General features: G+C 40.4%; 1 protein-coding gene across 1 annotated transcript in view; it reads right to left on the reverse strand.

Annotated features, from left to right (window-relative positions):
- LOC148737089 (uncharacterized) overlaps positions 1 to 15171 on the reverse strand; it is a 65160-nt gene that overhangs the window by 40768 nt on the left and 9221 nt on the right. The gene's annotated exons all lie outside the window — the stretch shown is intronic.

Below are 15171 nucleotides of genomic sequence, written 5' to 3' on the forward strand. Positions count from 1 at the left end.
TATTTGTAGATTATGGTATATTGGCTGATATACCATAATGGCTACGCCAATAAAAAGTCTTGAATTGCATTATCCAATGCTCTAGTTTTTAATGATAACTATTATAACATAACAAAAGTAAAGCGCGCGCTCTGATTGGTCAATTTAGCGTCCCCCCTTTGCCCATGGGTGTACGCTGCTGACGTGAGCAAATGCAAAGACTATTTTTCCGCGCGCGCTTGTTTTTTTCTGGTCACGTAAGATTTGTTAAATAAAAGGGAACTCTTTAGCTACAATGTGTTAATGTTATGTTATAAACCAAATGGTAAACACCACAGCGTACACTATTGAGTTATGGATGCACTTGGGAGGTTTGCTAGGCACTCAAGAAGCTAGAGTCGCTCTCGGCTATCGTCTGGAGCGACTCTTACGCTTCTTTCGTGCTTCGCAACCTCCTGCGTGAATCCATAACTCAATAGTGTACGCTGTGGTGTTTACCATTTGTTAATTTTACCACGAATTTATCGTTCTCGTTACTTACTTCTGAAGAATCGATCACGTCAATTTTATGTAATTGAATTAACCTTACTAGTGCGTGTTTCTTTCCAACGAGGACTGAATAAAGATTATAAATTTAAGAAAGACAATACTTTCGGTGTTCCTGCCCTTGAGGAAATGATGGAAGTTTTTTGCTCTTTCGGGAGTATAGTCGGCAGTCCATGTTCGTAGATTTATCAAATTATATTGTCGCGCTATTCAAATTACGTAGGGTAGTTCTGTTAATTAAAACCATCGTGACCTCTTTCCTGTTTTGAACTCATTGATTGAAAACATCTGGACAACGATCGTCAAAAACAAAAGAGAAGAGATATATGGCAAAAAACCCAATCTTTTCAATCGAGGACTCAGGGACTCGGGGACTCGGTGACTCAGAGACTCGGGGACTCGGGGACTCAGAGACTCGGGGACTCGGGGACTCGGGGACTCGGGGACTCGGGGACTCGGGGACTCGGGGACTCGAGGACGCGCAGGGACTCAGTGACGTGATAAGCAAACAAATCCTGATTCTGCAAAGTATAATTTTCGGTGGCCTCGAGAAAGTTATTACACTTCCGAAACAGGTAGACTGCTTTTCCAGAGACGTGCGTAATGTTAACGACAAAAGTGATCCTTTTTGGTTAAGTGACTCAATATTCTTTCGCATTTGTTTGCCCGCGCTTTTGTTGGCTGTTGTAATTTATCCGCTTTCGTTTAGTAATACAACATGTTTCGTAATAATTCTTTTCCGGAAAGTCAATGCGAACTAATTACAACAGATGAAATTAAGGTGTCTACCTTCCATGATCTGATGCGAATCGTAAGGAATAATTATAAGTGAGAGTGTTTACAATTCATTCCTGAGGAAGAATTGCGGATTCAGTGCAAGGACGATGAGGATACTTCCGTAACGAAGTAATCGCAACTTGCGTCCGTTGTTATACTTGACCACATTGTTGAATAATAGAAAATTTTGCTGAATACCAGAGATAAAATAACAAGCATTAGTGTTTCCTTGTCGAAATTGTTTTTAACTCTGTTGATCTGGACTAGTTTTGATAAACAAGAAGAGACGAAGTAAGGAATGTGACTATCATTGGTCAGGTGTGAGTCAGTGATCACACTCAAGTCTCTTGCTGAGTCAACAGGGGTAAGAGACTTCCCCAGGAATAACATTTCGAGTGTTAGCCCTTCGTCAGAGCGAATGGACGAATTGTGGGTTGTGTGTGGATTCATGTTCAGAAAGTGGAGCTACGCCATTGGTGGGAACATGGCGACGAGAAAAACACGAATAAATTAGTAGAATGAAAAGCGTTCGCTGATACCTGTGGGATTAAGAGTGTGGATTTGAAAGATAAACTTTTTTTCAAGAGTTTTGCGGCTATCCGAGCTACCTAAATGCAAGGAAAGACCGCAGATTTCCATATGTTGCTTAGAATGATTAGGTAGGTTTAAGTGTCTAGCAACTGGTTTTGATGCGTCCTTGTCATTCCTTTCTACATCGCGGAGGTTTTCTCAGAATCGGTCACCTAGTTGTCTTCCTGTTTCGCCGATGTATATCTCTTTGCAATACAGAGAATCTGTTCAAGAAAACCAAATTCAATGATCAAATAATGTTTTGAAATAAGCCCAGCCATTCATAAATTGGTACAGGGCCATCTTCATATGAGTTGCCACAGGTCAAACCGGAACAGCCTTCCCCCATTGCAATACGAGCCTCCTCCCCCTCCAGCTTGATTTCCATAGGTACCACTACCTCCCCCAGAGTATCCAGCACCTCCACCTGATACGCAATTATCCTCTGATCCCCCTTCACCATCACCAAACCCTCCAATTGCTTCTGGTGCAGGGCTCCCGTTATTACCGCTATTCATTTTTCCGGCTTTACCTCCGACCCAGGCTTCGCCACGTGACTTACCTCTTTCCCCATGGGAGGGGACAAGTCAGGCACAATCCTTACCAAACCAACCCGCACCTATTCCTCCATGGTAGCTAGCTCCCTCACCGTTGCATTCATCTGGCTGCGCTTCTGATGAGTTCCATCTCGAGCTTGTGTCAATACTTTCCCCACACTACTGGTGCTATTTGATCCTGCCTGACCATCCATAGCATTGTATCCACCGGATGCACCTCCTCCAGCTCTGGCAGCCAATAATAGCACATCATCGGTAGTATAAACAAAACCTCCTCCTCCTCCTCCAGTGCGAGCATTGTCCTTTCCAGATTTTCCAAGCTGAGCTGCGGTTTGGCTAGTGTTTTTTCCGCCCTCGACCTCCACCTAATCTCCTCCTCTTTGTCCCACCACAATATTTAGCACAGTTGCATTACTTAGTCTGAACTTCTTTTCTTTAAACACCCCTTTTCCACCATAATATGTCCCTGGAAAGTATCCATAAACGTACAAATGGGTTCCTCCCCGAGCGCCCCAAGCTTTGATGAGATAGCGGGCGCTCCGCGGAACAGTAAACTTTTGTATAGTACAAAGCGTCCTCTATATGCACCAACCCCAAATCCAGCTATAAAAATAAATAAAAGGGACTTAAATTTGCTAATATAAGTGACAAATGCCGATGGAAATGTGGATTAACTTCAGTCCGTGGCTTAGTCCTTTTGCCTATCTACCTGTCCGTCTGGACCTTTTTTAGTTTTTCTTTTTCTCCAGAGAGATGTGGTCTCCCTTAGAATGCAAAGACTCTTACGTTCATAAGTTTTTCCATTCCCGAAAAATCCAGTTTTGCAGGCACAGCGATAAGATCCTACGGTGTTCTGGTAATGAGCTTTAGTGTCACATACGGATGGAGAAGCGGTGCACTCGTCGATATCGGTGAAAAAGAAAAATTTTTTTCCCGATTTTTTCTCAGACTCTTCTAAGAACTTCTGACCAGGGCTCATTCCTCAAAGAAAAGCGATTTTTCTTGCTTCCTTCCAAACTAATTTTATAACTTCAAAGGGACATCTCTCCTACGCGACCTTCTATGACCTTAAAATAACACTTAGAATAGCAAAGACGTGCGTAACAATGTATTGTGGAGTACCCTTCCTCAACTTCTCAAGAATCGACAGCAATTAACTCAGCAGTTTGCTAGACTGGGCTCTCTCAGTTAAAGTTTGTTTCCAGTATCTAGCACCATGTTTGGGTTGAATCTAAGCCCCCTCCCCCTATTCCCCTCTCCCTCCTTTATCTCTGCCATCTAAGTGCATATTTTTCTCTTTTCCCAAAAGCATCATCCCGACATTAAATCGACCACGCAAGGGCCATCCATGCCCTAAAGACGTTTTGAGAGTATCGACGCAGGAGGCTGAATTGTGAAAGAGATGATCATGAATACCACTGGCGTACTCTTCAATATCTGTCCGTACAAATGGGTAGGTTGTTGAAAATTATGACAAACAGTGACACAAGGTATTTCGTCATCGAAATTTCTGGTGTAATAGGAAGCCTGACACAATTTGAGATATGCCGATTCTTTTTATCGCCCCGTCGAGTGCTCCAGGTGTAATGTTTGTTGAAAGAAGACATATGACATGTTAAGTGGAGTGAAAGTGAAAGTGAAAGTGAATGATTCGATACCTTAATAGCAGCATAGGCTGAATTGCTAAGGTCTCCAGTGTTACTAAGGTTAAATACTCGGTCCTCGTCAATATTTCTTGGATACGAGTCTAGCTATTTTTCCATCAGCATTTTATTCTGTAGTTTCAGAATCACGATAAGAAATTGTGTGCATTTGTAAAAGAAATAAAGTGTGCCAGTTCTGTCATGAGATGCAAATCCAGTCTACGATAACAACAGGGTTCATATGATTTTTAATTGTGCATGTGTTTCCATTTCCAATAAAACCAGTTTTACAGGAACAGCGACGAGAGCGGCATTCGGCATCGATATTGCTGCACATGCCAATAGAAGCTCGGCACTCGTCAAAATCTTAGAGGATAACAAAATAAATTCAATAATAATGATAATAATAATAATAATCATCATCATCATCATCATCACCATAATGAGAAACGAAAAAAGAAATTAGACAGGAAGAATATGAAATATCTCATTTGCTCCTTTACCTAGTGACACCATCGCCCTTTTAACGGATTAAATGGCAAAACGTTCACGATAATGATAATAATAGCAGTACTAATGATGCCTGCTACAAAATGGGAGTTTCTGGATCATGTACTCCTACAACGATGCAGTTAACCGGTACAGGAACCGGGAGAGGAGCAGGAAAAGGAGAGGCAGAGAAGAAGGGAAATTGACGAAAAAGTGAAAATCTATGAAGACATGTCCGAGGGGGAATTTGAAGCGCACATCTACAAGGTGTTGACGGAAGCAGCCAAACGACCAGCGGAAGAGGAAGAAGCCAAAATTCGCATCGTCAAGTTTTTGGTCGAAAAACTTCGAGAAACCGTGGCGACACTGGAAGCCATCAAAATGTCCATGGCGATACTTGTTAAAAAACAAGAAATGGACAGGTTTTAAAATAAAAATTGCTTAATATCTATGGTTTACACGTTTCTTTGGTATCCGCATGGCAATTTCCGCTCTAATATATCTACAAATAGTTTACACTATTCTTTGGTGTCCGTAAGGAAAACTCACGTCACTTTCCTCTCTAATATATCTAAAAATGGTTTACACTATTCTTTGGTATCCGTAAGGAAAACTCACGTAACTTCCAGGCTCTATCACCCTTTTATCAAATACTAGTTCGTAAGTTTTTATTTGCGGTTCGGTGCGAATTTTCTTTTCTACGGGATATCTTACGAAATGCACCGGGTTGTACACGTGGGTGACTGCGTCATGATGATCTATGAGCTCTTGCAACACGTTGTCGTTTAGAACTTGAAAATTAAATTGTTGCCTACCCATCACATTTAACGAAAACCCTTTCACTTTGGCACACACATGTCCGAGTCGCGTGCGATACCCGTAATTTTTCGCACCCGCACTCACAAATTCCTCGATCCAGCCCCCCTCGTCCAATTCATTTGTCATATCGCCTAAATGATCGCCTAGCGGAATTTCGGCCAAACCGGGTTTCCAACTTGCTGTTGCACTCTTGCTGTTGTACTCTTTCTGGCGATTCGTATAGTTTTAAACGCGCTAACGCCGTGGTAAACGCTGCGATGAAAATTTTTGTGGTCATACCTTTGAGAGGATCCTTTGAATCTTGCTGAAGCACGACTTCCACAATTTGAGGCGATAAAGTTCTTACTTCTTGTAGGTGTACTAACGGGTCGTTAAACATGTCAAGCAGTCCGCAGGCCTCGGTCATTTGGCAGGTTTGCGACTTGTTGGTTTGCTGTCCGAATTTTCACCAAAACGAATTTAACATCAGTTTGGCGACTGCTTTACGCCCTGGGCTTTTCGTGATCTTGGCGGCGTATAAACAAATTCCCTCTTTTCTCTCGTATTCACTCACATATCGCATACGATCATTTTCGTCTCGGCACCAGGAAGGGTAACTAGCGCTCTCTTGTTTTATTTTGAGCCAAGTGTCGACGTACGGCGCAAACAATCCTTCCTGAGATTCTTTAAAGTGCCACACTTCGTGAATGCGAAGCACGCGATACCCCAGAGCATAGTTAACTATGCCCAGAGACACAGCTTTTTCCAGTTCTGGCGAACACCAAGTACCTCGCAAGGTGCGTTCGGCGTCCGTGTGAGCGCACTCGTAAGATTTTTCCAGCAGCGGTTTACCACTTTCTTCTTCAACGCACTTGGTGCATAAGGGAAACGTCAGCGTGATAGGTGTGACCAGCCAAATGAAAGCCCACTTCACCGCCATTTATTGCGTGACGTATGCGAATTCCACACCGCCTCTCTTCCCACAACAACCACTCTAAATATTTCAAGGAATGCGGTGGACGAGCCCCATGCCAACCACTACACGGTTCTAAGGCGATGCTATCTTCCTGCATGACTCGTTTGCGCCAGTAGCGATTGCACGCTTGAGCGATGGTCTCGCATTTTTCGAGCGGGTCAAAGCCAGTGAGCGCGCGAAATTCGACCACAAATTTTTGACATCTGGCTTTCAATAATTTAACATCCGAACCGCAATATTCGATCAACTCACGTTTTAGATGGTACACGGCAGGCGGTTGACAACGGGCAGATTCTTCTATGTACCACTCTTCAAACTCGGTCATTTTTTTCTCTGATATGGACGCGGGTCGAAATGAATGCGATCCGGTTAGGCACCCACATATTCCGCGTTGTCGGGAGTGTGAAAAGCGTGTGGGAAAAAAACCTTACTTTAATTCTTCGATTCCAAACGTGCGGATAAATTGGGCGAGCGAAGATGGAATGAAACAAGGAATCTTTAAATTGCACTCTTCCATATGATAGAGACAACTGTTTCGTTCCGCTAGGGATCATGAATTCAAATCTCCGGTGTTCTTTTAAGAGTTGTGCTTGTAAAAAACACTATCGTAACCCTTGAGGTTGTGAAATGTGCATATGACGTCACGGCTATCTTCTTTAGGAATCGGGTGGGTGTCCGTGCCGTAGATCAGGGTATCCAAAAATTCCAAACATTCCCGAGTGCATTCTGGACCGTAAAATGTGTGGCACTCGTCCGAGCCCCCCGTTTCGGCGCGCACCAAGATGGGGACATTGGTACCGTCAGACTCGATCATCGTTTCAAAATCGGCATAGACAAAAATGGGTGGGTCTATGTAAGGGCTGACATCGGGATTTTGTCGCTTCTGCTTTTTGTACAGGTCTTTGGGTTTTTTCACGGGCTCGTCTTCCTCTTCTTCCACGCGTTGGATGTAACACTGCTGCGATGTCAAATCTACATCTTCTCTGCATGCGCGACATCGCCCGGTATAACATTCATGCGGGTCGTCAGAAGGCGTGTATTCTTTGCAACACAGCTCGCAACGCACTCAGCTAGCGCAAATACCTTCGGTAAGATGGTAGGCCACACATCTCTCATCGTAAAAATGGCGATATGGAAACGTGGGATTTCGTCCTGTGTGAGTTAGTTCAGGGAATTTTTTGCTTCTAAAGGTCCCCTCACGGACCTACCTTACCCTGCAGGAGTTCTTTTATTTCCTTACACAGGCTGAGTATATAATGGCATATCAATAAAATACGTCTAAGTTTTCGTAATACTGCCCAGGGGCATGATACTGAAACAAACGTTTCTACAACATAACTGATGAAGTTTTTGTTTCCTAAATAATTTTTCGCCGTAGACTAAATCCCATTTTCAAAATTTTCAAAGTAGTCTGTTTGAAACAGCTTCCTGGAGTTTCGACAAGCAAAGTTATGGCTTAGGTATAGGGTATTTCTCAGATGAAGGAAACGATAACGGAAATAAATAATTCTCATACTGGCTTGATGATGTTCGTCTGTATGGCACTTTAGTGGTGCGCGTAGTACTGAGAAGATAGATACTTTAAACAAGCGAATTCTTAGAGTTATCTTGCAGGATTATAATTCTCCCTATGACTCTCTACTTAGCAAAGTTAACTCCAAATCTCTGTGTAAAAGACGCCTTCAGACTTTCTTAATTATATTGTACAACAGCTTGTTTTTTAACTGCTATCCAGGCTATCTAAGGAATATGTTTGGTTTCCGGTCTGTATCCTATAATCTACGCGGAAATTATATTTTGTCTCTACCGTCTACGAAAACTACTACTTATGGTCTTCACTCCTAGTCATATATGGCTTCAAAACTATGGAGTTCTCTTCCGGACCCTTTTAGAACGTCTGACTTTTCTGATTTTAAGCGCAGGATTCTACAGTATGACTCTTTCTCATAGTTAAATTTTAGACTGTTACAATTTTACATTTTACATTTTAAATTTTGCATTTTACATCTTACACTATACATTTTACATTTTACATTTTACATTTTAAATCTTACATTTTACATTTTACATCTTACATTTTACATTTTACATCTTACATTTTACATTTTACAATTTACATTTTACATTTTACATTTTACATTTTACATTTTACATTTTACATTTTACATCTTACATTTTACATTTTACATCTTACATTTTACATTTTACATTTTAGTATTTTTTAGAATTATATTTGCAACTCGAAGATACTAGCTTATCCTTTAGCTACTCCAAATTCGAGATTAAATAAAGTATATGTATGTATGTATGTATGTATGTATGTATGGCTTAGTTCTCTTCAAAGTTGAAGACTCTAGCGTAAATGAAGGAAAATATTACCGGTGGTTTTCCTCATTGTCCAAAAACATGTGAAGGTGTTTCCATGTAAAAATCATAATAATCGAGACGTTTTTCCTTGTGTTCCGCATTCTTAGGGATACCTTTGTTTCTTCCGTTCATGAAACGATTGGAATGAATACTCTGTTATTTTAAGACATGGAGATAGAACTGAAGTCAAACACTTTTGAACCACCTGCTGTTAAAAGCTACGATGATATGAAGTGCTACTCAGAGTTTTCGTACTCATTCCATTTGCTATAGCTAACGCAATGAGTATTTTTACGAATCTAATGGTTTTAGATACTCAAATAAAAACTGCAACAGATAAATCTTGAGCATCAAAAACCTTTAGATATAACTACATTATTTGATTTTCTCTCCTCATGTTACAAAAGTCTGAGTGTCTCTTATTCATTGCCATCCGAATAATTCATCAGTGTTTCTCTGCAAGCTTGATTTGAATTGCTGGTTAATAAAAACCAGGTAAAATATTTTTTTTCTTCCAAAAGATTGTTTAATGATGAAATTTATCTGAATAAATATTGTAAAAACTGACAACTTAGGAAACGCAAAGACTAGCAAAAACTAACGATAAAAACCGACGTTTCGGTGTCATCATGACGCCATTGTCAAGGAGAAAAAAAATAAAGTTTGTGGCAAGGTGTAACACTAGATTAGCATAAATATGTTACGAGCTAATTAAACAAATACTTTTGCGCGAATTGAATCACTTTGCACGTTCAGAGTGGGTTTTAAGTCTGATGAAAAGCATTTCTTTCACCAAACAATCGAACTTGTTACTACACTTTTTCAGAATGCTAAAACGTTTCAGTAGGTCTTTCGGGACTTCGCTGTGCCGTTCGTGGTAGTGTTTAGATATTGAAGATGCCTTTCGTTTATGTCCATCCACGCGTGTGTGTAAGTGTCCGCGTGTATAGCCCACATAACCCGCATCACACAGGTCACATTGAAATTGATAAACGACGCGTTGTTGGTAGACAATCTGACGTTTTAGCATTCTGAAAAAGTGTAGTAACAAGTTCGATTGTTTGGTGAACGAAATGCTTTTCATCAGAGACTTAAAACCCCCTCTGAACGTGCAAAAGTATTTGTTTAATTAGCTCGTAACATATTTATGCTAATTTAGTGTTACACCTTGCAACAAACTTTATTTTCATTTCTCCTTGACAATGGCGTCATGATGACAACGAAACGTCGGTTTTTATCGTTAGTTTTTGCTAGTCTTTGCATCTCTAAATCTTTATTGATAAGAACTTAGGAAACGTCGCGGAAAAGTTTCAACCAAAATACCCCAAATGAAGTTCCCGCACACGATCGAGTTTGTTCCAACTCGTTTTGAAAGTTTCTAACTTTTTCAGCGCTTTGTAAAACCGTGGTTTCCTTCTTCATCATTTCTAATTAGTTACTCTTATTGACAATAGCACATTTTTTTCACTTACATTTCGGGCCCTTGCTTTCCTGCAACTCCAGATTTGCAGGCTTCGGAGTTGCCAAAGTCTACATTTTCATGCAACCCACACAAAAGAATGTCAAACTTAACTCACCATGGTTTGCAGCTGTTAAGGTGTAGAACCAACCTCCAAACAAAAAAAGGAGAAATATGAAAGCGTGCATCGGGCAGCGACGGCGGACCATCTTCAGAGTATTGTTGGAAAAAAAAAAATCCCTCTTAACCCACTATCACGGTAGTTTGCTTTTTAAAAATATTTTCAATAAAGTGAGTAAAATGTAGCAACCATCAGTTGCCCATCTCTGGCACTGCTAGGTTCTTGAAGAGCGAAGTTTTATTCTTACCGTCATTTATTATTAATCAAAGTTAGGCGGGATAATAAGTTTCATAACTGTTTCATGTTTACTATCTTCTTCAACCATCATTTGTGCATGAAATGTGCCCATTACAAGCCTCTTGTTTGGTGGAATTTTAAAAGAGAAATTTCTCTGAAACATTGATCAAAACGAAATAAAAGAACGACGGAAAAATAAAACAAAAAGAAGAAGATAAAAATCCAGATACTAACTAGGGATGATTATTTCTAATGTTACTCATTAACTTCCCTTGGGGTACGTAGATTCTTAGCCATTGGAGCCAATTTTGACTAATGTAAGTCTTTTGTATTCTATGTCAAATCAATTCCACAATTGAAAAAACTCCTTAAATAAAAACACATAAGCGACTACCGGGTTTGGTGATTTCCCATTCAATGACTTGGCATTTGGGGGTAGAATGATTATTTCAACATTCAATAAAGAAAAAGTTCTGAAACATCACGCAATGTGAACTAGGTCCCAAAAATATTCTTTTTGGATCTTTTCCCAAGCTTTTTTTATCGCCAATAAAGAAAATAAGTTACATTGATTTTTAAAGGCGAAAATAAGTCTGTTTAAACGACAGCGGTGCGTAACAGTTAAAAAAAAAACAAATTACTGTCATGTCAGCCAAGCTTTTAGAATATTAATCACGATTATTATCATAATGAAGTGTACACAAACTCATTATTTTTATTAAGTTCTTACGCAAGTTTGCAAGTTTTGTGGACAAATAAACCATTGGCTAAGTGAAGAAAGAACAACCTTACATGCTAGAAGGCCATCAACTTAAGTTCACAAACGTTTCTTTTCTAAATTACTTCATCTCGAATCAGCGGGTGGATCCCTATCCGTTTCTGGGGATGGAAAACCATCGAAAAAAAAAATTTTTAGAAGAGAAGAGTTTGACAGCTGTAAAATCCCGTTAACGCCACTAGTGTTATAAAATACGATCGCATTCCGACTATATTATTTTGTCAGACAGTTTGAGGCACTTCTTGTAAATAATCAATGTAATCTCGAGACAATTTTCATCGTTCAACGAATGGCAAAACCAAAAGTAATAACATTTTAATCCAACATCAGATGTTATTAATGCAAACAATAAAAAACTAAGATTTAGCCCTTTTTTGCGACGCAATATCCCAAGTCTGATTCACGCTAGTGATAAGAGCTTGTGGAATAAACGTTAACGACATAAGAGGATTATTTTGTTGTTAAAATGTGTGGTGTAAACCCGTGGGCATAACGACGACACAATGAAACAAGCTCTATGAATAAACAGGCTAGTGCTTCACCCGCTTGCGCTCAACAGCCGGCGGGGCTTCGCCACATGTGGTTAATTCACCAAGAACAGCCTTCGGAACTCAAATGGTCCATTCCTTTTCTATTTTAAGATTTTCGTCCTTGCACGTGTTATGATATTGCAAATTACGGCACTTAGCATGCCTACAAACCTTTGGTTGGTTCTTCTTTTGCTACCTGCTTGCTCGTTTATTCCGAAATTTCACTTTAATCGAACAAATGCCAGACACAGCACAAATTGGCAGATACCGTGACAGCCTTGAATCAGCTCCATGCTCTATACTCTGTTGTAGTTCACCACCAAATTTTCTCCGATTCTTATTGGTTTAAATTGATCTCGCGACGCGATAGTGTTCATCCATGGAGAGACAGTATGAGCCCATAGTGCCCAGCGGCAGAAATACTCGGATGGATTGTACCCGTCCGCGAAAAATACTCGGATGGATAGTACCCGTCCGCTGTAAAATACCCGGATGGATAGTACTCATCCGTGAACAATTTTGAATGGTTTAACGGCCGCGAACTTGGGGAAATCGGAAAAACAGCGACTTTTCAAGTCTGGCATGTATAACGTATTATTTAGCCAATATACAGTTGCGAATTATGACATTTATGACAAGCTGTGCGCACTAACCCTTCCGCGTTTAGTCACATCCGGTAAAGTCGTTAACAACAAACAAACATTGATTGATCTGCATTTAGTAGGTTTTGACTGTTTTTCAAGTGGCGCGCAGAAGAAAAATTAGTGTAGAGCAATAAAAACAAGAGAGTGTCTCAGAACTATCGGTCTGATAGTTCCTCGACAGAAACACTCTATTGTTTCAATAGAGCACGTCTTTCAACCGATTATAACGCGCATTGTATCCAGTCTCTATCATAATTACAAATATTACCCAAATTTTTTGGCATATTTTTGGGAAAACAGTAGGGTTCGTAGTTTTACGTTCCAATTCTTCTCGTTTCCAGCATATTTTCATAGCACCCTATCTTCGGGTATTGATGGTATGCCCAACTTTGATTTTAAGCGTCCCTGTCTGAGAAAGTGTTCCAGGAGCCAAAAGTGGTGGTCCACCTGAAACTTGGCACAAAATTCAGGTGTGATAAGATATTTCAAAAGCCACTTTGGCTCACTTCTCTGACTGTTTGTTCTGGAGTTTCATAGGGGTCCCATTTGTAGCCTATGGAGTACCAAAAATTCATCCTCCTAAAGGGGTTAAAGTTAGGTCAGATTTGAGGTCAAAATCACTACCCAGAATTGTCATTTTTCAAAAAACCACAACATTTGCCTGCCTACTTAAATAAAATTCATACCAAATCCAGTATGTACTTTAGTGACCCATTTATCCAAATTAGTTGAGAAAAATGTGGCTTATTAAGGTTTGCTAAGTTTTTGACATAAACTCTCCATGCCCCTCTAAGGCCAAGCAAAATGGAATTCTTGAGCATAATTCCTGCTATGAACAGACAAGAGCCTTGACATAAAGTCTTTATTTTGTATTTGGTGAGTGAAAATGAAATATTAAAGCCAAATCAATGTCATTGTCTAGAAATACCTGGACTCATAGCTTATAATTACTCTTAGAAGGCCACTGACTAGCACTGTAAACACCCAGTGGTTTAGCAAAATAAAGGTAATTTTTTTTTCCTATGAAAACCTAGTACCCATCATAGAGTACAAATGATGATGTTCTGACCTAGAAGAGCTGGATGACAAAAAAATGTTGTCGCTGTTTAAATTAAAAATTCCACACGAGACGTGAGATGATGCCAATAGGGCCCGCCATTTTGGACGTGAGAGTGTTAGGACTGGGCCGAGTTTCCATTCCTCCCCCTATTCAAGTGGAAATGCTTGTGTTCTTATCAAGTATTAAAAGTATAGCGATGAGATGTTTCAAGATAATTTTACGATGGCGCTTTGTTCCTTTGGAGGGGTAAATGATCAATGCGGTGCGGCGTCCTGGGCTCTGCACGAAACAGGAATGACTCCTTTGTTGTCTTGCGATAATGCCATGACTACTTGGTTAAAACACAAGTACAAGGGTTCAGGTGAGTCCGGGGCGAGAGGAAGATCGGGTGATACCAAAGCTACAAGTACAGGTAATTGAAAATATACGAAAGGGCTCATACACGCGCATAGATGTAGCAAATGGCTTTTTTGGTGCCACTCTCGCAAAGAGCGGTCCTCAGAAAAAAAATTTCCTAATTTTTTTCTATGAAAAGGGTTTAGGGCACATGTTTCAATATAGTTTGACGGTTTTCCAATTTTCTTTTGTATGAAGAATTCAACTTTCGCGAGCTCTCTGCCAAGGGAAGATTAACAAAAGCAAAAACTCAGTCAACTACAGTCATCGTGCGAGTTTTTTGACGTTGAAATATAGGTAGTGCTAATCGTATGGCATCGTATTATCAACCTTTTCTACAATAAGCAATTCCTGTGATTGCAGCAAGTGATGGTCAACAAAGGCTGCGTGACTCCTCGACTCGGTCCAGTCCTCTGAGTCTCACGTCCGATATGGTGGGTCAGTCGATACAATAACATTCGCATCTCGAGGTGTTGCCTGGCATGTTTAATAGGCGCTGCAACCAAAAATATTTGTTATCCAGCTCTCCTAACTGTGTATTGCCTGTTTTCACATGACGTGACGCGGTATCCATAATTAGGTGTCCGCCATTGTGGAGCCCCTCGGCAACGTAATCTGATGCTAGCCAGTTCACACGAGTCTCGCAGTACTTTTCGATTTGATGATGAATACTTCACAGGAAATCTGCCATGAGGACCTGGATAGTCTTTCTAAAGATATGCCAGTGCTTCCTGAGTACGCAAAAGGTTTACAAACGCACGTTAAGAGGAGATATTTCCAAAAAATCTCACAAGTTGGAGTCGTCCCTGCTAGTATCTCCAGCGATCAGTTCGATCCCGAATGCTTGCCATCTGTCGAAGCTACAGACTTGGTTAGCTACCTAGTTTTGGAAACTAGTTACTACACTAAGTAGCAGTTTAAATGCTATAAAAGTTTGGAGGCTTACAACCAGATGGTGAGCAGATGTGTTACAGACCAATGGCAGTGACTGCGGTGTGTTGAGTTGCGATTGCTTTTGCAACATACCTTGCATTTGGTGAAAATCCTGCTATGATATTTTATGTACCCAAAATGCGGCCACATCTAGCAACATGCCTTAAACACAAAAACATTTCTTTGTTTCCACAATTCTAGGCAATATCATACTTTTGGAGACTCCCGATAATGTCCATACAGCCCCCACCCGTCTTACAGAATATATATGAAAAATTCTAACCACTACCCCCGCGCCCCTAGAATTTCCG

Source organism: Stylophora pistillata, chromosome 2 (assembly GCF_964205215.1).
Source record: "Stylophora pistillata chromosome 2, jaStyPist1.2, whole genome shotgun sequence".
Taxonomy (NCBI): Eukaryota; Metazoa; Cnidaria; class Anthozoa; order Scleractinia; family Pocilloporidae; genus Stylophora; species Stylophora pistillata.